This window comes from Taeniopygia guttata, chromosome 9 (assembly GCF_048771995.1).
Source record: "Taeniopygia guttata chromosome 9, bTaeGut7.mat, whole genome shotgun sequence".
In the NCBI taxonomy this organism is placed as follows: domain Eukaryota; kingdom Metazoa; phylum Chordata; class Aves; order Passeriformes; family Estrildidae; genus Taeniopygia; species Taeniopygia guttata.
In genome coordinates, this window is record NC_133034.1 from 8,362,713 (window position 1) to 8,389,193 (window position 26,481).

General features: G+C 38.3%; 1 long non-coding RNA gene across 1 annotated transcript in view; it reads left to right on the forward strand.

Moving 5' to 3' along the window:
- The first annotated feature begins 11,982 nt into the window (after positions 1-11,982).
- LOC140684677 (uncharacterized) overlaps positions 11,983-26,481 on the forward strand; it is a 44,631-nt gene continuing 30,132 nt past the window's right edge. The window contains exons 1-2 of the long non-coding RNA XR_012057302.1: positions 11,983-12,474; positions 13,730-13,822. This is a non-coding gene — a long non-coding RNA (uncharacterized lncRNA). The remainder of the gene's footprint in view (positions 12,475-13,729; positions 13,823-26,481) is intronic.

Below are 26,481 nucleotides of genomic sequence, written 5' to 3' on the forward strand. Positions count from 1 at the left end.
GTCATCCCGTCTTTCAAATTTAAAGGAAAATGGGCAACTACAATTTCCATTTAATTGCTCCAGACTGTAAAAGGTGTAACAGAGGTAAGATTTGGGCCCTTATTCAAGCCCTCTAGTGGTAGTTGTCCTGTTTGTAAACATGGGAAATTGGCACATTACTAAACTAAAGATTTGGAATCTCTAACAGGAAATTAGAAGCATGTGCCCTTAGAAGAGCAGAGAAGAAAAAAAGGAAATGTTAGTAGAAAAGTAAGTATTTCTATGCAGAAATAATTGTGATTTAAATGTGCGGAGTAGTAGAAATTCTAAATGCCAAGACAAGTAAACAGAAAAGGCAGAAAGTGCCACTCTAAGCAGATGACAAGGCCTGTCCTCCAGGGACTGACGGGTGGCATGGGCTGAAAATGCTTCTGCAAAGTCAAAGCTGACCCAGTTCTCCTACAGACAGGCTCAGCGTGTCTGAAACTCAGGATCTGAGTACTCTGGTACTGAGGAGAAGCTGTCAGTGAATGTGCTGCACTGGCTGCACAGGTAAACAGCTCCTTTCATTCCTCTGGGCTACATTTCTGCCAATATTCTCAGCCACTAGATTGCCATTGCAGTGTTTCTTAGACTTTCCTTCCTCTGCTAAGTTCTCTTTCAAAACCAATTTACAAATGGCCCAGTCCAAGGCAGCAGAGACAACACAGAAGCATTTCAGTGAAAATATTGCTGAAATTAGGGAAAAAAAATAAAGGCTCACTATTAGGTAAAAAAACATGGCAATAAAATCAGTATAGGTAGGACCACTTCTATTGTAATGTGTATTATATGATGGCTGACTTTTGCAGAGAGAATCTGTTAAAAAAATAATGTTAAATTTAAGCTTAAGCCAATTTTTATAAATGCAAGACAACATTAGTTTGTTTCTAGAAGCAATTTCAGGATTTTAAAATAAAACTGACCTGTGCAGAGCCTGTCAAATAACCAGCCTGCCTGTCTCAGCCCCCAGGTTAATGGACTATCTGTATATTCTGCACAGGACTGTACCTGAAGCTATTTTACTTGTTAAATGGCTAAAGAGTAGCTGATGTGCCTGGCAGAGCATTCAGTGTTTCTCAAGAATAATTCTCCAGAATTTTCTGGCAGATAAAAGCTTTACTCTGATGGTTCTGAGTGTTTCTTCAGCATCTCCTCTTAACCATCTAGAGGATTTTCTGCAGTGCTTACATGAATAGAGGTGCTTGTTAGAAGTACTCATTTCAAGGAAGTGTTTTGTGAGTGAAACAAGAATTATAATAGACAGTCAAGAGATCCTTTGGGGAAATGGGGTTGGTGGGAACAGACAGAACATCCTTGCTGAATAAAACATTTTTTCAAGGAATGTCAAAACTAAGTATAACAAGAGATCTCTTCCAGAAGGGGATGGTCTTCACCCTGGATACTCTCCCATTATTTTCTCATGTTCCATGAGAGTTCCAAAGTTTCTGAATAATTTTTGGACTATCTCAGAAAATCATTTAAGACATTTATTTTTATTCTAAGCATTTTATAAAGTAATTTTTAAAAACGCAAAATAATAGAATGGCCCTGACTAGTACAGTCCTGAAAATTAGAATAATAAAGTGTATGCTGGTTTGCTTGCAGTTACAGTATTACACAAATAAGACAAAAGAAATATGCATATAAGGCTCTCTGAAAACTATCCTTTGTGAGAAGGATGATCACTAGGTAATGTATAGGCCATGTCCAATAAAAATGTACAATAAACACACTGTGTAGCAAAGTTTAATTTCCTGGCTCTTGTGGAACTTAAATCTCAGCTTTAATAAGACTGTGCTTTGCACAAAAGGCGCCACAAAGCAGTGTGGCTACAGTGCAAGCTGAGTGCACAGAACTGTGTTCTTTTCATGGATCTACCACTGGCTTCCAAAATAATTTTGTACATGTCACTTCTATAGCTCAATTTCCTCCTTGATAAAAATGGGACTAACAATGGTTTCTCACCTTTGACACTCCTGGATGAAAAGTGCTTAGTATTATTAATTCATGAATTTATCAACCTCAAGCAGAGTTGTGACCTTGAAAATGGAGAAGAGTTCCAGAGTCTGCAGGGGCTTCTGGGGAGGTCATTAGAGCTGTTTATTTCGCCAGGCAAGCATGTGGCTGTTAAAGTGATGTTGCAGGGCTGAGGAGGAGAGGCAGTGTCACACATCAGATAATGGGGTGGTTTTCATGCCCAGACAGACAGAACTATGGAAACACAGTACTGAGCAAAGGTTGGAATAAGCCCATCATGTCCAAGCGGAAGGGCTGCTCTCCTCCTGGGAGACAAGTTTTGAAAAACTCTCCATACTTCAGTCCTATATCTTATGGATTAGTTACAGCAATCAGTCATAACTATTGATTAATGTGGCAGTACACAGGGACTCACAGTAAAACCTCCTTCTCACTAGAGATCCCTTGGGAGCATTTTTCTTTCTTAAGATATTAAAATGATCAAGAAAACTGAGGTTGTGTTTTGTAAATCTTTACCAAAGATTGGAAATCCAAGACAATTCATCACTTCAGTTCCAAAAATTTTCTCTAAGAACATTTTTCATGTGGAAGTCAACCTTAGTCCATTGATATTTCATAAGTCTATATAAAAATAGCCCAATAGTTTGCCTTACCAAAATATTCAGTGCTTTATTAACTTGCCTTTTTGCCTTATTGCAAAGAGAATTGGAAAGCCCTGAGTGAGTTACAGCTAAGGGTTCTACAGCTTTTCATTCTGCACCACAATTTCCTTTGTGCTCTTTTAGCCTATGTTAATTGTGCAGCCCTGCTGTCATTGGAGCATGTGTCCCCTGCTGGACTGAATCACCAGAAAGCTCTTCCAGTCCATCTGTGACAGCTCCGAGCACACAGGAAACACTCTTTGTGGATGTGCTGATTCAATGTGGCAGGGGATAAGTGGGCTGGCAGCAGTGGCTTTGTACATTTTAATAACTGACAAAAAAAGAGATGGGAATGACATTCAGGAAGTGAAACAGAGAATGTAAATTTTCTCTTCGCAACTGACCCAACATGCTTGTGCTTAAGTTGCATTTTAAAGGACTAGAAATTTAGCTGGGGCAATGAAAACTGCATGCAACTCTTATAAAATACTTATATTACACCTCAAAGTAACTTGTATAACAGATGATACACATTTTACTGTATAAAATACACCAATGTGCTTCAAAAGATTTGCTTAGGGCTTTCTTGTTGCTGTTGTTTTGTCTTACTCTTAACGGAGATTAGTGACACAGAGTAGTAACTTATCTAAGAGAGTGTAGAAAAAGGAGAAGAGAAGTCCAGCCAAGCAAAATACTTATCTGGATTACCCATGCAGTATCTGTGCAGGCAAAGGATGAAGCACATAACCTTTGCAGCTACACAGATGTTCTCAAATCTGATATACACAATGTGGGTTTTGTCCAACAAATAACTCGGTATCACATCATATAGTGTGTATCATATAATTATACAGTGTGTAAATATGACATACTGAGATTAATGCATGACACATATCTTTTTACAGTCTTAGATCATATTCCTGAAACTGGAAAGAAATTTTTGATATCAAGAGAAAAAAAATACAGAAAAGAATTGATTTTCTTCTTTAAAATCTTTGACCCTTCCATACAGATCAGACTGATATTTCAGCAACTTTCCTCACAAACATACAACAAATCATCACAACAATTATCTGGAACAGATACCAGTGGGACTCTCAGTTAACATTCTGCTTCACAGGGAAACTCGTGACTCTATGGGTTTTTCAGTTACAATGAAATTATGACTTAGTGAATCCTAAAATACCTTTGTGCCCTGTCTTAAGCTGCTGTTAAGTATTTATGTTCCATTTTGAGCTACTGACCAGCTCCACATGGAGGTGATCAAGCTTCTGTAGGAGCTAAGGGTTGCCTTAGCTATTTATTTTTGCTTAGTCTCCTTGACATGAAGGAGTTTAGGACACTTTGAACAGAAAAAGAATTGGAAGTGTGAGACAACATTTTCTTTTGGGGAAGTAAAATAAATTGAAGAGAGATACAATATTTTTTTCCACTTTTTCCAAATCACATATTTAGTTGCCTTAAAAAACCCCAACAAACTATCACTTTCCCAGCAAATGAAAGAAAAAAGAAAAGCATGGTTCTTCATAAATCATGTCAAAACTCTTCCTGATTTCTTAAAATTTGATTGGCAACATTTGACCAGCTGTAAAGATAGTGTGTGTGCCATAATCTTCAGCCTTTCAGTCTGAACTCACTATAAAAGACTCACTTTAATTTAAAACATAAACAAATCTCTTATCTATCTTGCCTATTTTGGAACATCAGTGCAAACATAACTTAATAACTAAGATAGCAATTAAACTTCTGCAAGGAGAAATTTATAGTACATTAATCTTTAGATTCTGTATTTAGACTAGAAATTATTAGATGATAATGGAGTAAATGCTTTGCTAAGTGAATACAAACTTAAATACTATATATATCAAATGTGGACATGCTGAATAATAAATCTGCGTTACAGATTAATTAATTTACAGAAAGGACTTTCTTAAATGAAAGCTTCTGAAATAATAAGTCCAGAGAAGTGAGTAGGCCATCATTAAAGGGCAGGAAGTAAATTCAATGTGAATCTATTAAATGAGAGACAGCAAAGTTGTCTATTGAAACAGTGAAAAAATAGCTACAGCCATTAAAGTTTCCTTCCCCCAGGTAGGAATCAACTTTTTATGTAGCATGGAGGTGCTGCCAAACTTATTAACTAAAATTGTCTTAATTGTGGTTGCCTGAACACAGAAGAGTGCAGATTCTGTAGAAATATTCCTTCCACAAGGAGAAGAGTGCATATAAATGTACATCCCAAGATGTTCGCTCACTACCCACCACTTTAAAGTCAAACTCTGTGTCAGGTTAATTTGCCATGCATGCTTCATCTTTTTTTTGTAAGAAAATCTATGCAACTCTACTACCAAATGTGGCTCTGCATGTGAAGTCCCAGCAAGCAGCTGAATGCAAATAGAGATCATCAGAAGTAAGAAGAAATGGAATCCTTGCCATATGGTTTGCTCTAAGGCAGTACCAGAGCTGAACCATGGCCATTTCTGTAACTGCAAATCAGCTGTGACCCTCAGAATCTTATGGATAGATTGGGTAAGAAAGCCAAAAACATATATCTTGTGCTATCTCTTTAGTTATTTCTTTCCTTTCTTCTCAAAGCCCTTCTGTGCTAACTGAACAGGAGGAAAAAAAAAAAAAAACAACAAAGTAATTCACCTTCTTCCATTTCAGTGATTTTCAGTTAAAATTAAATCTGGTTAAACTGCAGCAAATATCTGCTCTGTAGGACTGAAACAGGGGAAAACAGGTTATTTTAAAATGAGAATGGATGGTGGCACATGTTTGAGATGCCATGGTGGATGGGGTTGCATGGCACAGTTTTGGTAGTGGGGGAGCTACAAGAGTGGTTTCTCTGAGAAGGTGCCAGAAGCTTCCCCGTGTCCCACAGAACCAATGGCAGTTTATAGGGATAGGGCTTCCTTCCAATGTGTTAAAGTGCATTTTAAAGAGATAGGCTGAAGCATTTCAATGGATTAAACATTGCTTCACTCAGTGTTGCCCAAGCTCTCATTCTGAAAATTGAGCTGTGCCATTTATGTCAGCTCAGCTGCGCAACACCAGGTACAGGCTCCTGCTTTTGTCCCAGTTCATCTTCCTGACTAATGTCCCTCTATCACAACGAGGTGCTCACTTCCACTGATAAGGGTATTGCAGGAAGAAAAACAGCAGGGTGTTTGTTGGCAAATAATGTTTCCCAATTTGAGGAAACAGCTGGGGAAGACGATTGTCAGACAGGTTTAAGAAGCACAGAACAGACAGGAGTAGCAAGAAAGGTGAGGAAACATGACCTCGACTCCACCCAAACCATAGGCCACCCACATTAATTTTCTGATATTTACAGATGAAATAGGAGTTAACTCTTCCCAGCCTCTTTCTGTTTTCCTGCCTGCCCTAAAGCTGTGACCTATGGCTGCAGCTTCTGCAAAGGCTCAGTAAATCCCAGCCAAACCCTCTGCATCTCTCTTACCCAAACCTTGAGTTCTCCCAGAGCACGCCAGTTGAGCTGCAAGGAATGGCCATGCCCATACTTGGGTACATTGGGAATAGGAATCCAAGAAATGAAAAGGTGATAGTGAAATAAAAGCATGAAGATGGAAAAAGGCAAAGAGGAAGAATATTAGAATTTAAGAATAAAGATAGATAGTGGGGAAAAAAAAAACAAAAACAACTCTCTCCCTCAGCCTGCCAAGAAAACTTTGGGATGCTTAGCTTTGGAAAAAAAATCTTAATAAGGATACAAAACTTCAAATGATGAGTTGAAAAGTGTTCTTATAATCTTGAATTAGTTTTTCAATAGGGAAGTGAAAATCTGAGAGAGCACTGTTAATTAACATCCTAATGTCATGTGAGTGCTGGTATACATATGAATTACTGCCACAACCCCTCGATCTAGAAGTGTGCTGTTATCTCTCTGATAGCACTTATGTATTTCTTTCCTGATTTTTTTTTTTTTTTTGCAATGGTAAGAAAGTTATCATCCTATGTAATCACAAAAGAGAGCTGAACATGGTCAAGTCAACACAGAGCTATTCTGTAGGTAAATTAATAAATTATGTATGCCTACAGGACACAAGACAGAACACCTTACTTATTTACAGTTTTCCTCTCAGTTACTTTTCTTTCTATTTTCTTTCTCCCTCTCAATCTACTTCCTACAGGTAAATCCTTTGGAAAAAATTTTCAGTGTTGCAACTTTTGTGTATTTGCACTTTTAGAACCGATTCCTGATACTCTGTGCTCATGTGGGAGGAAATGAGTGATAGGGATATTAAGTGCCAGGGATATTGAGGGCTCTTCAAGGTATCCAAGTAATTCTGAAAAAGCACAACTGCTTGACAAGGACTTAGCACCCTTGTAGTTCATCTTACAGACTCTTTGAAATGATCCTCCATCCCTTTGAAGTCACAAGGTCTCCATTCATTTAAGCTGTGCAGGATCAACCCCATGAGGCTAAAGCACATGCCAAAAAACTGTCAGAAGCTAATAGCCAGGACATGTGACAGCAACACTTAATTCCCTGGCTGAATATGGGGGTTCACCTGGCATGAATAAGAATTACGACTTCAGAGAGGGCTTTTCTGAAAAAAACTCAGATCTGTATCAACTACAATCATTGTGACTTTTAGTTCTAAGCACAGACTTCCAGGCACACTTGCACCTCCCTCAACTATCCCATGCAATGCCAATATCCTGTTCTTTCCAAATTGCTTTTCGTAAATTAAGGTGGGGCTAATTTAGCAAACTGTCCATCAGAAAGGCGTTTAAGATTAAGGAAAAATTTTCCATAAAGTGATTTTTCAAACATGCCTTCATAAAAAAAAGTCAGCAAAAAATATTTAAAGGGGCCATGTTTGTGGAAAAAAAAAAAAACAAAACAAAACCATTTTTAATGGCTCATGGTGGCCAACAGCGACAGTGGCTGAAGCTGGTATACTGCTGCAGAGCAGAGGCTGCTGCTCCCCTAACAACTCTAAGTCTACGATGAACACACATTTAAGTGAGGAATTTGAGACTATTATTAGCTTTCATCAGTTTCTCTGTGGCTTATTCATGGAATCTGGACAGATCCCAGAAGCATGGTTTCTCAGCCTTCATTAGGCTCTGCAAAATGAGCCACCCCTACTTGGAAATACCTACTTGGCACCGATTCTCTCTTCTCTTTCTTCTTTCAGTGGGTGTTTTGTTGCAATATTCAGGATTCATATTGGGCCAGATCCTTTTCCAGAGGAAGGGCTGAGCCACGCTCACAGCTCGCCTGTAACAGTGAAGGAAGGCTGCACATGTCATTATTTCCTACAGCTGCACACATAACACAACTGAAAATGTCTGCCTGAAACCAAGTTCACACTCCAACACCATGAAAAACTCCAGCAGGACTACCTTTGTCAATGTGTGCCCTCTCTTTCTTGGATACACACACTGCACCAGACTTGCTCTCTTGCAAACACACAGAGTCAGTGACCTGTGAAAATGGTCCTGATCTTTCAAACATGAGCTCTGCTCTGCCAGCCCCTAATCAAATAGAAAGATCATTTATGTAATGAACCATCCACAAAAGGCTTTTATTTAGAACACACAAACACATGTATCACTTTCTGCTCATAATACCCAACATACCAGCATAAAAGCAAATTCACGTGGATGAGGTGGCAAAGGAATAGTTTTAGAAGGTTAGTGCAATGCTAAATTCACTTGAATTAGCCAGAAGGAGCTAAGTATGGGATGCCCTGTCTCCTGGCTGAAAAGCTTAGCTGTAGGTCAGCCAGAGATGGCTTGAGTTAACAATCCAGCATCCAAAAATAATTGTTTTTTCTGCTAGGAAAACAAGCCCGCTGAAGTCAGGAATGCTTTCTCTTTTGAAGAATGGGCAGCAGTAGTGCCAGATGACAATCCTCTTTTAACTGGATGCTGGCTTCTTGCTTTCAAGTGTTTCATGGAGCTTTAAAGTAATTCTTAATTTTTTGAACTCTTAACAGTTAATTTTCCTAAATTCTTCAACTTCAGGGGATATTTCATATTTATACTTACTAAAAGTATAAAGCAAGGTATTTTCAACACCAATAGTTCTATTTTACTCTTCATTCGTCTCTGACATAATTTCTATCACCAATTCCAGCATGGTTACACCTTTTCCTCAGTTAGACTCATTAAAGCAGTATCTACTACTCATAGTAGTAGCTTTTTTGCCTAAAGCAATGACAGAAAAGTAAAAAAACAGATCAGTTAATTGATATTATTGACGGGAACTCTGATCTGTAAAGACTAATAGATGAAGGTTTCGTGAGGGATTTATTCATGCAGCAATTTTTTTTTTTAATTCCCTCCAGATTTTAAATGAGTTGGTTACCAAAAATTTGAGCTTTCTAAGTGGCTGTTGGTGTATTTTTATGTGCATAAAGGACAGAAAAACAAAAACACTGATGTTAATCAGTGGGGATTCAGCTGGCATTGATTACAACCACAACCAAGGCTTAGAGTTCTGCCTCATGGATGTCTTACAAAACAAGCAAAGCTTTCCAAGTGTTTTATAGAAAATATAAAAAATAAAGCCATAGTATGTCGTAAGAGTACAATTTTTTTGTTCTTTGAAAACCCAGTAATCATGTAATCAGTTAGCATCTTTAAAAACATACAATTAGGGTTTCTTTTCAGTAGTATTCTGTTCAATATTACAAAAATAAAAATGAATCATGCAAAGTGGACTTGAAACACTATAAATATTACTGTTAATTCTGGGATATTCCACTTTTCTGGTGGCAAGGATTAAGAGTTGGGAATTTGCTATGTCTCAATGGAAAGTTTGATATTAAACAGTTATCATTAGGCAGCACCAAGAAAACCGCTTGTTCTCAACAGATTTTCCTTTCCATAAACAGGGAGCCAGAACTTTTCCATAGAAGAAGGAAGAGGAAATAAATGGATTTCATATAAAACCACTGAACATTTTTGGTCAGACCTCAATTGTTTTCAAAAGCTTCATGGGGTGGTAGTGGTTCTGTTTCAAATTAGGGAGACGTCCAGGAGGCACACAGAGATTGGGATGTGCCTTCCTCAGAACAAGAGACGCTGCTATCCCGGGCAGATCCACTTAACTGTGCAAATAGAAAGCACACACAAAAGTTTAACATGAATATTACCAAGGAATGCAAGTGTTGGTTTCATCTGCACTGTTTTCCTAGACAATATCTAATTTACCTGTTTCAAAACCACTGACTGGGAAAAGGTTGGCTTGTCCAGGCAGAGTTTCTTCTTTCCCTATGAAGCCTAGATTTTATACAACATATATAAAATCAGCTACTTCCCAGCGTTAAAACTTGCTGCTACTCCCAGAAAAATTATATTGCTCATTATTCTGTGTTTCTGAATAGCTGGTCTACTGCTGAACTCATTCATCAATCTGCCTTAGATTTTAATAGGAGGACCTAGCTGTGCTGCTACCAAAATTCAGGGCACAACTCTCAATGATGGGCACTGCTGGTTACCAAGGAATACAATGTGCTTATAGCAGATGCCTTCAGAATCTTTAGGAGCTTTGTACACATACATTTATATAATGTATAGCAGTAATTTCTTGGCAGTGGTAGACATGAGCCTAAATATTGCCATTCCAAAGCCACAGTAATCAATAATAATGATAAATGAATTATTAGCATAGAACTTAATTCAGGAGGTACTGCTTGAGGAATTTTCACAAGGTGGCTGTGAATTATTCAAACACACACTTGTACATGGAAAATGTGTTCGTAGCATTGTTCAAATACCCAGAATTCAGGCTGTCTTTTGTTTTGGCCAAATCAATCCCATGGTTCCCTATGGAATGAGTGTGCTAAAGCCTTTCCTGTAAATCTTCCACAGGCAAACATAATCATGGAGTGATGGAATCACAGAATCATTTAGGTTGGAAAATACTTTTAAGGTCATGAAGTCCAGCCATTGACCCAACACTGCTAAGTCCATCACTAAATTATAACCCTAAGCACCATATCCATAGATGTTTTAAACACTTCCAGAGATGGTGACTCCAGCATTGCCCTGGAAAACCTGTTCCAATGTTTGATAACCCTTCCTGTGAAGAAATGTTTCCAAATATCCAAACTGAATTTCCTCTGGTGCAACTTGAGGCCATTTTCCTCTCGTCCTGTCTTGTTACCTGGGAGAAGAGACCAACCCCACCTGGCTACACCCTTCTTTTAGCTATTAATGGTAATGATTAGCTAAGAGAATTATTAGTTCCCTTCTGAGTTTCCTTCTCTCCAGCCTGAACACCCCAGCTCCCTCAGCCTCCCTTGTGCTCGAGAGCCTTCCCCAGCTCCTTTCCCTTCTCTGGGCTTACTCCAGCCCCTCAATGTTTTTCGTGCAATGAAATTCCAAAAAACTGAATAAAGTATTCAAGGTTCAGCTCCACCAGTGCTTACTACTGGATTTAATTCCCTTTTCCTCTGAATATGGTTACAACTTTTAGAACTTTCCTCTTGCTATTGTTTGCAGTGCTTTGCAGACTGTTTTTTTTCTTGGACAGACTTTATTTAAAGTTACTGTAGTCCAAAATTTTCTCTTACCTGACCGCATGACACATGACAGGAGAAGGATGGAGGTACCCCAAAACTGGCATTCTTCCTTGTTTTCCCTCCTTTGTTTCCTCACCAGTTTTGTAATCCACAATGAAACCCCTATTGAGAACCTTTCTTGTGCAGTTCACAAGTCCACCTCTAAAGCTTGAAGCTCTGGCTCAAACAGCTAATTAGAGAACTTACCTTCTATAGTCTCCTCTACCCTGGAGTTTGCTAACCCTAATCAGCTTTGCCCATTTGAATGCTTCCCCACATCCTGCATTCTAACTAAGCTGACATTTTGTCAGGCTGAGCAGATTCTTACCTTCCTTTCAGTTAAACTTGATAATTTGATCACATAGTCAAGGTACAATTACTCTGCAAGCAGGAACTGGAAGCTTTCCACAATTTACTTTGTCCAAAAATACCAGTATTTGAAAAACTTTCTGAAGAGGTGAGATTTTCATGTAATTTAAAAGAGAAGGGCAAGAAAATATTTAAGAAACTAACTACAAAATTCTTGTTCTGAACCCAATTTCAGTTCAGATACCATCTCAATTTGTTAATATTACACTTTCATCAAAGAGGAATACAGCTCTAAAAAGGAATACAGCTCTAAAATTTGTCTGTGAGACTCCTTATTTCCATACACTTCCTTTTAGAGGCAGACTGTTTCAATAAGAATCATACACCAGAGGGAAAATTACTAAAGATATTAGCACAATTTATTAGCCAAGTTTAGTTTTATTTATTGATTTTTAGTATGAAATAATTTTGCTTGGATTTTTTTGAATTTTTAAAGATTAGCAATTCCCTTGCCTAAAATAGCCTCTAGAATCTCAGAGAATCTGAGACAAAAATTTAGAGCCTTTGATTTGCATAATTTCTGCAGAGGAATGTGACGACTGAGACATTCACTAACCTTCATTTGCCAGGCAAGGACAGAGCTTTCAGACAATTGACTTCATCTCTGCAGATTCCTGACAAAGGATGTTAAAAGGTCACTCCAAAAGGTGTCCCTTCAGGCCATGTGGGCTTGAGTGCTCCTGTCCACAACTTATTTGCTATAGTCCACTGCCTTTAGGTACATATGAAAAGAGCTTTGTGCAAAGCTCATATTAAGACATCTCTGCATGACCTTCCTTCACTTTTTGCAAAGATTCTGGACAGACCTCATCTATGTGGCAAAGGTCAAATGGGAAACATCTTGAAAAGAGCTACTGAAGCAACAAGGGAATGTGGATCTTTTGCTCTTCTGCTCTCAGCCAAGAAGCTACTGTACCTTATGGGTAAGCTAATGGTTCTTTGTTCCTTTGAGACTATTTATTAAAAAATAAGCCTTTGAAAGCCCTCTTTATTTTCAGTTTGAATCATATAATTAAGGGGAGGAGGTGGAAGCACACTTAAAATGTTTTCACTGGAGTCACCTTTGTGAGCTGAGGGGAAGGATCTGTATTTATAAGAGATAAAATATAGGTCTGTGAAACATAATCACAGAGAATGTATTGGCATTTGAAAATGAAAGCTGTACTGAAAAACTTCATCTTGAGGTACATTTTATTACAGAAATCTGACAGTTCAGAAGGCTTGATCACTTGTGAAGCTTTTCATACTACATTTCTATTCTCTTTTAGCATCCAAGACAAATGGAAAGAGGCAAATCATTCCAAGTCTGCTCAGATTCACAGATTTTAGTAGAATATTGCCTTATTTTTCATAGTTTGAGATCTTACTGATTGCCTTGATATGTCCTCATATCAATTCTTTTTCAGAGCAATCAGTTTTCCTGTTACGAGACCTGGTACAATTTTGCTCTCAATTTCAGAAGATCCTGAACCTCTTTAAGATAAGCAAGCAATAATATGTCACACCCAAAGAAATCATAGGAAATGTGCTGTTATTAAAGATATCCAGAAAGGGTCAGCTATGAAAACAAGTATAAAACCAGCATTTCCATCCCTGGCCTGCCTCAAATGTTGAAGGTAGGAATGTTAAACACTTCACTAAGCAGAAAAAGTGCTGCCCCAGGCTGAGGGCACCTTGCAGCCCATGAGGGCTGTGCCCATGGGCCAGACAGAGGTGGCCATGGAACAGATTTTGGGTGACAGGCTCTGTCCTGTCCTGGCCAAGTGCCACCAGCCTGGTTACCACTAGGGCTTAAATTGAAATTTTAAATAGAACCTTGTTGTGCCAAGTAATGAATATGTTTAGAAACACCTGTATTAAAGGGACAGATTTCTTTTGAGATCACATTTCTGTACCTTTCAAACAAATTCATGGTGTCAGGTGAAGAGCAGCGTGCCATTTGAAAAACAGGGATAGGCCTTTTTGTAATTTGCATAATATACAGTGGTATTTGAGATTTCTATTTTGTAACTCACACTGAGAATATTTACTTGATATAATGTTAAATGTGAGCTCTGTGAAATATTGCAATTCCAGAAATGTGTCAAGAAAATGCATTCATCTCAAAAATCAAGTTGAAAAACCATGATCTGGCTTTTAAGAATCTGTCTGTGCCAATAACTCAAATTCTTTTTCCAGTATAAAAAGCGGGATGTGCCTATTTAACATGACCATAATGTTATCCAACAGAAGCCCACAGAAAACATGAAACATTTGTCTTACAGTCCCTAGGTGAGCACATTATCATTTTCTCCTTGTCACTCAACACTGAGCATGTTAGATAACAACCTATAACAGAATTTAATATAATGGTTTCTCCAGTCAATACTGGGATGAAGATTGAGATTTTTCTAATGGGATCTGAGTATCTAAGTCCCTTGGGCAGCATGGATGATTCCCATCAGCCTTAAAATTCAGTCGAGCAAAAAAATAGTGTCAACATCATCTTAATATTGGAAAACAGTTGTTGCCTGCACTGCCTTAAAATGAAAATCCACAGAGATAAATATGTATTTAATAGAAGATTTTTGAGAGAAACATTCTTTCCTCAAAGAGTTTTTCTTAAAGAAATGTCTTCTCCATTTACAGAATGGCTCTTCAATATTTTGCATCTGCCTTCCTATTTCTATCATGCTAATAAAAATAAAATGGCAAAGAAACATAACAAAAATAATTCTGAAATCAAATACTTATTTTGACTTTTTTCTTTTATCTCATTTAATTGGGAAGAGGAAGGGAGACTTTCTTAGTGGCAGGTTGGAAAGGTGCTTTGCTGGCTGATTCTGTGCCTATCTCACAAAATTTCTGGGCTCATGAAGCAGCACTGAACACCAAGGTAGATGAACCCTGACAGCTTCTCATGAGCCCCACCTGCTAAACCCAAAACAAGTACAAAAATAGCCCCACCAAGGGTTTTCTTAATGGGAAAAGGAATAGAGCTTCTCTGTTACAATCTACAGCATGAGTCTGCCCGGGGCTGTACCAGCAGTGCTCAGGGAGCAAATCCAATGTGCAATTAGTTACTAAAAGATTGGAGAGCCAGGCTTTGACTTCAGGCATCCATGAGGAACCAAACATCCTCTTTGCCTCTTTGATCCTGTCCCTAAAAATAAGCAGGTGATGATGGTACAGTCCCACCTATTGTTGCCTTTCCTTACACAACAATCAGTCACTCTAACAGAATTCAATCTGATAAGCCAACTTTTATCCTCAACTTTTCTGGTTCAATTAACTTGTAATAACTAAAATTCTCAAGGCAGCTGAGAACCAGTCAGGAATGATCTTTCATGTACACTAGCATCTGATTCCTGGGAAATGAACTGTAATTATTAAAAATAGCTTTCCAGTTGAATCCCTATACTGAAAGGAGGCAAATATACATTAAGAAGTTAATTTAAAAGGACTAGGGACATGGAACCATAAGCATAAATTGACTTATGTGAATTTAAATGTCCTTCTGCACATTATAGCTTGCTTTTACTGGTATGTGTGTGAAAACATCTTACTATCAATATTTTAATAATGCAAAAATGTAATCAAAGTTGTGCCACTTGAAAATTAGGAATTATTCATATCAGCTATTGAGAAAATAAGCATCACACAAAAATCTCTATGGATTTTTATTTACTTGTCACACATAATATAGAAACAATAGTGTTTCTATTCTATTATAATTAATAAATATATTCTATAATGTAAAACTCTCTTCATATATGTATTTTTATTGACACCCTGCTTTCAGACTGGAAAAATACCAACACCTAGTTGTAAAAATTATGTCCTCCAGTAAGACCTTACAGTATAAATAGACAATAAAAACAGGGAATGGAAAAGAAAAAAGAAAGTCATGTTATGAACACTTTATGATCTTCGGTACTGAGGGAGTAAAAGATTTTCCCCATCACACCATAAGAAGATTCTGACAGAAATAAGAATCAAACCAGAACTCTTAAAATGCAATCTTGTGCTCTAACCACAGAGCCAACAGAGTCTTTAAAATGTTAAAGGTTTAGTAGGAAATGATGCTATGAATTAACATGGAGAGTTGCTAATACAATAATTCAGTTTATTTTGCATATTTGCCTTTTGAATTCCTGGGCATAGCAAAACTCTTCAGGGAGTGGGTGACTATGCCAACAAAAAGAGTATGTAAGTGTATTTCAGAGACATCTTTTCAAATCACATGGTTTATTTATTTTTTTTTTTCCTGCTGACCTTCCTGAAGGTAACATAGTGCTGACATGCTATTGTTGAATGGTTTTTCTATGAGAAAGAGAACAAAATAGGAGCTGGATTAATGAAAAAATAATTTGCTTGAAGACTGTTCACCACAGGAAATAAGACTGCCTCTCAGCAATTTGAAAGAGATTTGAATCTGGAGAAAAATAAAAGAGAAGGGTTCTGGAAGGTAGGAGTACCCAACTGTCAGTTCTAGCACACTCTGGGCTAAAACACTAATAGACACCGTTGTGACTAACATTGCAAATTAAATGCAGCTGCTAACACATTTCCTGGCTAATCTTTGGGTATATTACATTTGACCCACATTACTGAAATGCTATTCCAAACTGAGTCATGTCTTGTGGACACCTTACAGAGAAGTTCAAGCAAAAAGCATCACTAAAACCTGTGATGAGTTGTACTAAAATAAGTCGATGGAATCAGCTCCTTCCCCCTCTTTGTCACGTACAGACAGACAAAGCCCAGAACAAAGGCCACTGCTGCAATGAGCTCCCTGTGGCTGTCAGACCGTTCATCCTCTGGGCACAGGGGCTGGAGCCAAGCCACACCTGGGCAGAGCCCCTGCCCAGCTTTCTCCTGACACATCAGCCCCTTTGCTCCTCAGGCTTCTCCTGGCACTGGAATACTCCTTGAATTCCCCTCTATGGACTCCAAAACCAGAACAAAATTTTGCTAGCATGAAATGGAAATAAAATATAATAGGAAGTATTAACAAGCTGGGAGTAATCCAACTCCAAATAATGTTTTTTTCCTGTTTGATTATTGTGCTGGTAGAGTGCATTACTGTGCCTTCTGAGTATGGTGCTGAGAGTATGATAAAAGTCCCCAAAATTATAAAATAGAAGTGCAGGAGAAGGAGCAATGGAAACCAGATGTTGAAAAAAGGTACAATTAAGAGTATAATTTGTGATACCATACAGTTATCCTCAAGCCTCACTTGCCTCACCAGGTCAGTGTAATGCGATTGTCACCTATAAAAATCACAATCATCTCAATTTTACATGTATCTCATTCCTCCAGGTTGTAGCTCTTGTCAGCCAAAATTACTTCTCTCACAGCATACCACATCAGGGATGGACTCCACCTACATGCATCACTACCATCCCCAGATATTTGAGGTTCAGTTTAATTTACAGACTTCTTGGAACAGAATAAGACTAAAAGCAAGCAGGTTTTTAGTGTTTGTAGCACGTTTGTCTGTCAGACAGTGTACAAACAATGTAATCTTAAAGGGCCATATTTCCTCAGCCTTTTATGCAGGTCTGAAAGGGTTTCAACTCCTCTTTACTCCCACTTTTTCACAGAAGAATCATAGTCCTGTAAGTTGCCCACAAATTCCTGCTTGTAGACAGCATAAAGCATCATACTCCAAGAGTAAATTAATCTGAGTAACATCTTTAAGTCTATATGTTGGGAAATATTTTAGCAAGTTATTTTCAAGCATTCCTCAGCTTATTATTTTTAAGTTCCTCAGCAAAGACTCCCATCTTACAAATGAGAGGGGGTTTTCAGTGGGGATAGGTTTAGTGCTATCTCCTGCTTTTGGTGCTTAACTGAAAGATTAATTTGTGAAATAATTTTGAGGAATTTAAGGAGAACTCAACACTGAAATAGATATGTTTCTGAGGAGTTCAGAAGTAGCATCTGTAAATCATTGTAGGACACAATTCTGCAATAGTGGCTGATGGCCACCAAGCCCTTACAACGACCAAGAAAAGAAGCAAATCTGTTTTTCTCTTCAAGTTCAGCAGATAATTAAACCATCAGAGTTAAGAAAAGTGGTACCTATCATTGAAAAAATAAATCTATCTCAATCTTCTCTCATGTTCAAAAGTATGCATAAAATACATACAGATACTTGCCAATTAACACATATAACCTATCCTCATATGTCCTATGCATTTTCATAATTAATTAAAATTCCTAATACAAGCATACATTGCTAAAGAATGCATACAGCATACTTTAATCAAAGCCTGATGCAGGCTGATAATGGTCCTTAATTTTACAAGCAGTCTTAAGACATTTAATAAAACCTCTTATTCTTTCCTCCAGCAGTAACGATACTTAATAGCAAAAATTATTAAACTTATTGTAGAACCATTTAGTAGATTTAGCACCTTAGCTTCTTTTCCATGTAAACTCACCCCAGCAGAAGAAAAAATGGGATTTCACATTATTATTGCACCAGTCTTCTCCAACTCTCTCCAAAGCTTTCTCCTTGTCTTTCACAAAAGTAACAGATTTTGTCATTTTTCTGCCTATCTTCTTTTTCCAGATCAGGTCTAGTCCTAGCACAAAACTTTGTGAATTCCATTATAAAAGTTCAGCTTTTATCTTTACTACTCATATTTTTTGCTTCACACAATCTTTTGATGAATTACTGTACTTTAACTTCCTCACTTCTCTTTTTCTCCAATCTCTTATGATTATACCTCTCCAAAGCCTTTTGAAATGTAAACAAGTTACAGAGCCAGAATGCCTTCTTTCCACTGCTGCATGGATTCCTTCCACCTACACTAACAAATAGTGCAGCATGATATTCTTTAGCTGAACCTGTGGTAGTACATCAAGTTTAAGGACATGATTTTGAAAAATCTCAGTCCATAAGCAAGGTAGGTTTTGATTACATAAGAGACATGCACTAATCTGGGGTTAATTCCTGCATATGATAAAAATCTCATGAAAATATAGAAATTAAAACCTTCTAAATGGATAGAATTTCCACTTACTGTCACTCATAGGGATGTAGGTATCTGCATGTGTATGTAGAAGTGTATCACATTTTGATCAGCCATGGTTCCTCCTGCAAGATGAGAATTTATTACAGGGAAATGTATGCCCTCAGACTGACCATCAATCTTTAACCAATGTCATAAGTTACTGCTGCTTCTTTGGTAGAAGAAAGGAAAGTTGCTCTTGGCATTTGTTCTTAATTCTTGTTTTATGGAGGTCCAGTATCCAAAAATGCAAAGACTTTTCTTCTTCCTCCTTTGATTATAGGGTAAACTCTATTACATCCATATTTGCATCTTCTCCCCTATCCCATATAAAATGTTACAGCTCAAATACATCTCTGACAGAGATCTGGTCTCTCAGTCTTCTAAAGTGAATTATTAGTCAACTATTCTTTTGCGGAAGGTGGGGCTTTTTTGTTATTTGACATCTGGCAGTCATTTAAAGCACTAGCAACTCCTCATTCAGAGCACTACACATATCTGATTTGCTTTCAATATTTTCTTAGTCTAAATGCCACCCTATTGCTTTTCTTGGCAAAAACAAAATTTAAAAATTCTGTTGGGTGGAGCTAGATTTCCACTGCTAGATTTTCACTTTACTTCATACTATAACAGATCCTTTAGAACTACCTAATGTGCAAAATCTGTTGTTTATACAGATCTGCAGCTGGCTTTGTCCCAGTTGCTCGAGAGTGATATCTAAACATAAAATAATCTCTGTATAAACTGTGGCTTTGTAAAATATGTAAGCGCTCTGTGTTTGTTCAGCCCAGGTCACTTGCTGAAAATGAAGGTTATTCCTGGGTGATAACCATCAGATGCTGGTTCAGAAGGGAATCCAAATTTTTCCAAAGTTTTGTTATGCTCAAGTCACAAGGACACGAGATGGGAGCAGGTTGGGTAGAATTTTAAAGCAAGACATCAGCACATGCAAAAACTTATCCACAGTAACTGCACTTCCTTGAATTCTGTAACTTGAAGTCAAGTAAAGTAAACAACATTTAAAGACATACCTAATTATGAGATTGCACCCTTGGAGTCATTAGAGCTGCAATCAGGAACAATGCCTCTTTTCTGCTCACACAGAGCAGGGATCCTGCTCTAATGATCCTGCTCTGATGATTAACTGCTGCTGAAGGGTAGCACAAGGGAAGGTTAGAGCAGTTTTCAGGCAGTGAAGTACCTGTGACTCTTGAACAACACAGCTTATCGCATTAAGTGTCCTGTCTTGCAAAAAGTAAGGAAAACTGTAGTTATTTTAGTTTTGGTACAAGGTAATCACCTATCAGCTGTAAAGTCCCACTCTTGACATTGTATTTGGGGTTTGAGGAGTTAATCTTAGGATAGCAGAAGCATATTACATCAAGGTTTAGAAAAGCATCTTTTTATATTAGAAGAGACTACCATGTGAAAGCTAAGCAAAATATTACCTGGAAAAAATTACAGATATGGTCTAGTTTTAAGGCCTGATTTATAGAAAAACCAACTGGACAGGTCAGTAGGTCATTTTTGGTAAAATTATTAGTTTAAGCTTTTCAATGCTTTTAATCAGATATAATTAAATATATCACCACTACTTCAGCCATATAGATTACCACTCAGTACAGCTCACAGATCAAAAAATAGCACATACAGCTTGGCAAAATTAGTAATTTCTTTCCTGATCCCTTCCCATAATCTTCTGCAAGCTCCAGAGACCAGAATCAGAATCTTATGACCAAACCTCTCATGGAGGTGCCACTGTCTAAAATACAGGGGCCAATTTCCTTAGGACATCTGGCAGTGGTATAACTCCACGTGCTGAGCTCTGATATGGAATTTGTCTTTTTTCCAAGTTACTCTGGGACTGGGACCTTTTCCTCAAAGCCTTTCCCTCTGAAACTCCCTCCTGCCACGGAGCGTGTCCTACAGCAATTAAAATGTTTGGGTGGCATCAAGTCATCAGCATAATCTTGTGGAAGTTTAGCATATTTATTCATATAATAAACCCCCAAGATTCCTGGAAATTTCTCATTCTTTAAATATTTAAATAATCTTTCCTTTTGCCTAGTTGAATATTGGAAAATCAGAGCATAGACCTAAGTCTAATAAAGAACTTCCACTTTTGTGCCAATCTTCTCTTCCAAGTTCCACCACTTCAATCCTCTTAGTGTCCTTTCTGAACTCAAATTTTTGTACACTAAATTATTACAAAAATATTCTGTGTAATCATTTGGAATACAGGTGATTTAACCAAAACCTTGGACCACATTGGCTCAGTGATCTGAAGGTTCAGATATGTGTTCAGGCTTTGTTTTCCCTGTGTGCCAGAGCTGGGAGCAGGGCAGAGATGTGCTCTCCACAGCAGGCATGGCTCAGGTAATGTGCTGCTAAACCACTCCAGCTCTTTTAGCCAACCCTTCTCCTGTCTCTGGTAAGTTTTTTGGCAAGGCAGTGCATTGCTTGTCTTTCTACAGCAATCCTAAATAATATTTGTTGCCTTTACTATTGAAGCTTGTTTCCCACACTCCATTTTTTAACTTTCCACAAAACAATATCCACAGGGTGCAATGGCTTCATTCCAACAGTTCATCTGCATCTATATTTGCAAACCTTTGGGATAAGATATTGATCTCTCTTCCATCTTCTCACTACCTGCTGGAGTGATTTGCTCTTGAGGAAGCTGAAGCTGACCCAAATTTTGCTATTTCCTAGTTAGGTTCAGAGTCAAGGTTACTTGACTGACAATAACTATCATTTTTACCATGTCATAAGTGTAACTATTTTGGGGGTTTTTCCTAGAAGGTACTCAAGTTTGCTTTTATAGGGTTTGAAATATTACAGCATTTCTCTAAGGATTCATACAGGGGGTAGAAAAGGCTGAAGCAATCAATAAATTGTCTGAAAAGAAAAAAAAGGAGGAGAAGACTATGTTTCCTTTAACCTAGGGAATCTGGGATCAGATAGTTTCTTAGTGGATAAGAGTCAAGATTACAGTTGAGTTCCCTCTTTGAGAATTTCTAGTATTCTCAGGTGGCTGTAGTTAATTCTGTGGGTTTAGTTCATCTCTTCAGCCAGCAGCTGGCACAATTTCGAACAACAGAAATACACAACTCTCAAACAAAAATACAAGATTGACCATGATAATCAACACATAGCAAATATAATTAGAGTTCAGTGCTTGGCTCAGAGAGAGAGCAGCATCCTGACCTGGCAAATGTGCCTGTTGGGACAGCTGCTGCACCTGACAGCCTGTCCTTTGCCAGCTCCTGTCTGCCTCCTGTCCCCGCAACCCCCGAGCCCCTCTTGCTGCCCTTGGCGCTGTGAGCTGTGCCTGCTGAGAGGGGGCCAGGCCATCTGCACCAGTTCTGCAGGCTGCCTCTGCACAAGTGCTCAGCCCTCACAATGGAGTCCTGATTTTGCAGAGGCTCTGGCACCCATTCAGCCATCTTACTGCAGCATCCCAGCATTTTCACAAGTGCTTGGCCATGAGCAGTTCCTGTTGACACGAAGCATGGCTGTGTGCTTATCTACAGCTGCCACCTCTTCTGCAGGTCCTTTAAGCACCCCTTTGCTGGTGGCTGTGTCAGCACAATGACCTATCCCACTGTCAGGCTCATCTTCGGGATGTGAGGTCCCACGTGGGTGAGAAATCCCAGTCCCAGCAGCTGGTGGGGTCTGCTCTGCCTCGCTGGGGTCCTGCCAGCAAACGTGGCACAGCCCCAGCTGCAGGGCAGTCCCAGGGACCCCTCACAGAGCCCTGGAGTTATGGATGGAAGCTTCCAGGACTCTCCTCCCAGTGCTCTCAAATGAGTCAGCCAGATCTCGGGATAGCAGGGGGGAAAGAATGCAAGAATAACATGTGTGATTCACAGGCTCAGCATTTCACATGTACAAGTGGTCTGTAAACAGCAGAGACAGGAGCAGTTAAACACTGACTGCCTCTAACCAGTTGCACCTTTGCTCTTTGTAGGAAGACTTGATGGCATTTTGGAAACGGTTGTTTACCTTGAGATGAGATTCACAACAAATTGTCCACATTTCTCTCCTCTTTGCAATGCCCCGTGCAGGTTTTCTTCAAGCTTTTACCATGGACGTAGCACACAGGAGTCTCCTCGGATTTCTGAACATTGCTCAGATAAAGGCAGCTTCTCCAGAAACTAATCTGGATGGAAATACTCCTGGTTTGTAAACATTTTCCCTGTATTTGTTCAGGCTGAGATTGCCACTTGCCTAAACAGAAGCACAAGGAACTAAAACCAAATTCCCAGTTCCTCACAGGTAGAATGGGCATAGGCCACTACATTATTGTTTAGAGAAAATATGTTCCTTACAAGTGTGTCTCTCCTAGTGTTCCCTTCACACTGCAATTAGCAGTGGTGTGATACATCAGGTATAATGATGATTGGCTTTCATGCCTTTTCACCATGCACTGTGTTTGGAAAATGCCAGTCTAACTCACGAGAAACAGACAATGCACAGATCCAGTCAGAAAAGAGGACCAGGGAAGAGAATATGCCAGTAAATCTATTGTAACATCCCACTACAACAACTGAGCCAGGCTGCAGGACACAAAGTCTGCTGAGGAGCAGAAATACTAAACTACGAGACATAAACAACAACGGATCACCAAGTCAGCTAAAAAAATCTAAACCAAATTTGTCCTCTAACAAGCTGTTTACTTGCCTTCATGTTTGCACTTTCAAAGGTTACCCTTTTCTACAGTAAGTAAAAGAAACCTTTTTTAAATTATTAGTCTGACAGTGTCATTTTTAGCTTTCACAACATCCCATGCTGTTATGACAAACAGTGCACAATTCAAATGAAAGGAATGTTTCTATCAAAGAATTCCACACAAGAATTCAGAGCCCAGCATGGAATAACTAATGGCCCAAACTACAGCAGTAGTGGTTTTTTTTAAGGTTCTTCAACCCCAGATGCATTCAGGTTTATCAAGCTGTGATACAAATCTTTTCTATGCATACAGTGTCCCTCTGTCTGACTTAGTATTTGATTTTTTCTAAGCATATCACATAGCAACACAGAGGTGTTTTTTTTTTTTTAAGGGCTCCTAATTCAGCACCATCAAAATATGGCTTCAGAAATGCCTTTATTTGTAGCATGTATATGCTGATGATTGTTCAAATGGGCTACTAAGAAAAGGGTGTCGATTGAAAAGCAATTATAGGGGATGGTACTTTCAGGATGCTCTGCTTGCAAATAGCCCTCAGTTTGAAGGAATTCTGAGGGGCAGTCAAGGTATCTATCTATCTATCTTCCAGGGTAGATTATAAAGGATGGGAGGCAGGAGCCTGAGCAAGGAGGCTCTTCATGCAACAAATTGCTGGGTCAGGTCATGCAGGTCCCAAACATCTGAGGTTGTCCTACCAAAACCAACTCTACAAATTCAATTTATTTCAGTACAAACATAATGTAATTTTGTCATATAAGGCCTTAAAATTTGAAAATCACTCCTTGATTTTTGACCTAAGCTTGTTTTCAGACCATGTAGATAGTAGGTCAAATGCTAGAGCTCCACACTTGGCCCTGGTGACACATTGCTAATGTGCTCAGCTATTTAGATGAAGAAAAAGGAAGCAATGATCACCACTATGAAATAACCAAAAAACATGCAGTGCTCTTCCTTGAAACATCTTGATTCTTTTTCTCATTACATGCTCACTTTCTATCTGTGCAGTTCAGAAGGTTTTATCCAAATCCCAGTGAAATCAGCCAATTCCATTTCATCTCAGGGCCTATTTCTACCCTGACTAGCAGCACTTCAATAGAAAAAAATTAGAGATTCCCAGCACTGCAACTTGTCAAATTAGGTTCTATATTTTTAGCTGTTCAAGCATAGAATGTTTTCACCATTAAAAAGAGCAAAAGGAGTAATAAAGTTTTGCTAAAACTAATACAAGAGAAAGGGGACTTAAAGAAAATGGGTTTAGTTATTGGTTATGAACACATACAATGCCAATACTTTTCTTCCTTACTTGTTTTTATAACCAGTTCCACAAAAACAGAATCAGGAAATGAAGTTATGGATTCCAAAAGAGCAAGTGGCAAATAGACTCAAGCTGCAGATAATTTCTTCCCTGCATTATTTTTCCTCACTTCCTCTCCCCCAGACAGACAGGGTTTTTTGCAAAACAGGTCAAAGAGATCACACACTACTGCACTATGACTTAAAAAAATAAGGAAATGTTCATTGCTTTGTTAACATGTTATTGCCAGAAATATATTTCCACTACAGCATTAAATCAATAATTATCAGAATTGTTTTCTTCTTGTCCTGATGCTCAGGTGGAGAGTGTTTTAGCTGGCCAATAGATAACTCCTTTTAACAAAAGCTGCAGTGATGCCCTACCAACATTTCATTCCAGACCTACTGCACTACTGGAAAGTATTCCAGAAGTTTTGTGGTTTAGGCCACAAGGAATCTAACCATGCAAAAGTAATCCCTTGCCTGTGGTTTTAAAGACATTTAATTTCAGACAAAATGAGTGAATGGAAGGCTGACTGATGACTGCAGAACTTGCACAGTCTGGGGAGCACAGGTGAGCTCAGGATGGACTGAGGAGGTGCAGAGGCCAGTCAGAAATTACTTGAGACCATGAGAGGGTACAGGCTCCTTTCACATGTTCCAGGCAAAGCCATAGAGTGATTTTCAGCTAGAATCTCCTCCCCAAATCAGTCTACCAGCATTTATAATTGCCCTTCCCCAGTTCAATGCACCCTCTATTCTTTCCAATGCAGGAAATAAATTAAATTTACCCCTGTGCCAGCATATGAAAAGATGTGTATTTTCTTTCACAAGTAGTGAAGCCTTGGGAAGGAAGGCTGGATATTCAGGATCCTGGAAGCAGTCCAGAAGCAGGACATCTCCAGAGGCTAATGCAATTATGATTCCATTTTGGCTGGCTGTGCAAGGAGAAGGGATCAACTAACTCCCAGGAATACCAGGCAAAGGTTAAAGTCCTAAGTCTGTACAACACTGGGGCAAGTCAGACACTGATTTTGTTAGCCTGTGAATTTGTGTAGGAATAGTTAAAAAAGAGGGGTAGCCCTGACACTGATGAATCTGCCATCAGGGTGAGGGCTGGGAGTTCAAACGCACAGAGACCAGCTGCATGGGGACATACATACCTCTGCATTTCTGCAGAGCAGCTTGCTGAATCAAAGCTGAGCTAGTTTATTTCATGGATTATACATGTATTTAATTAAATTTCTAGATAAATATTTGTAGCAATAAGTTTTTGAAGTACTGCAAAGTTACATTGTATTAAACATTTATTGCAATCTTATGAAATATTCCTTGTGTTAAATATTTACTGTTATTTTCAAGATATTGGAATAGAGCTTATTATAAACACAGCACAAATGCAAAGCCATCTTTCTCAGAGCAATATACTTCCTGAGTTGCTTTTAGACTTATTTCCTGATGGATATTTGCCATTAATGTACTATGACTTTTTCCTTTATGAAAAAAGGCCCTAGCTCAAGCTAAGAGAAAGTTGTAATTTAAAAGATAGTTTCCAAAGTGCTCAGCATTCTCACAATAATAACAGTTTGTCCTTTTTCTTATGCAGCTACTTATTAAATATTTATATTTATGTTTATTTTGTAAACAAAGAAACTGAATTAGGCTAACATAGGAAGAGCCCATGATGTGTTTTAATATCTATATTTGTTTTATGACTATTTGTTGTGGTCTTTTATGCAATTGATTCAAAGGATGGTGTTAAATAACAAGTAACATTCTTTAAAACATACAAAAATATTTTTATTTGCTAAAGATCAATTTAAAAAAATAAAAACTATGATTACATACTGTGGAGAATACCTAGTCTCTATTTTATATTCAGTAAAAGTAGTGAAACTACTAGAGAGTGTTTGGTTTTTTTCAAGAGAGTATGATTATCACTGTGT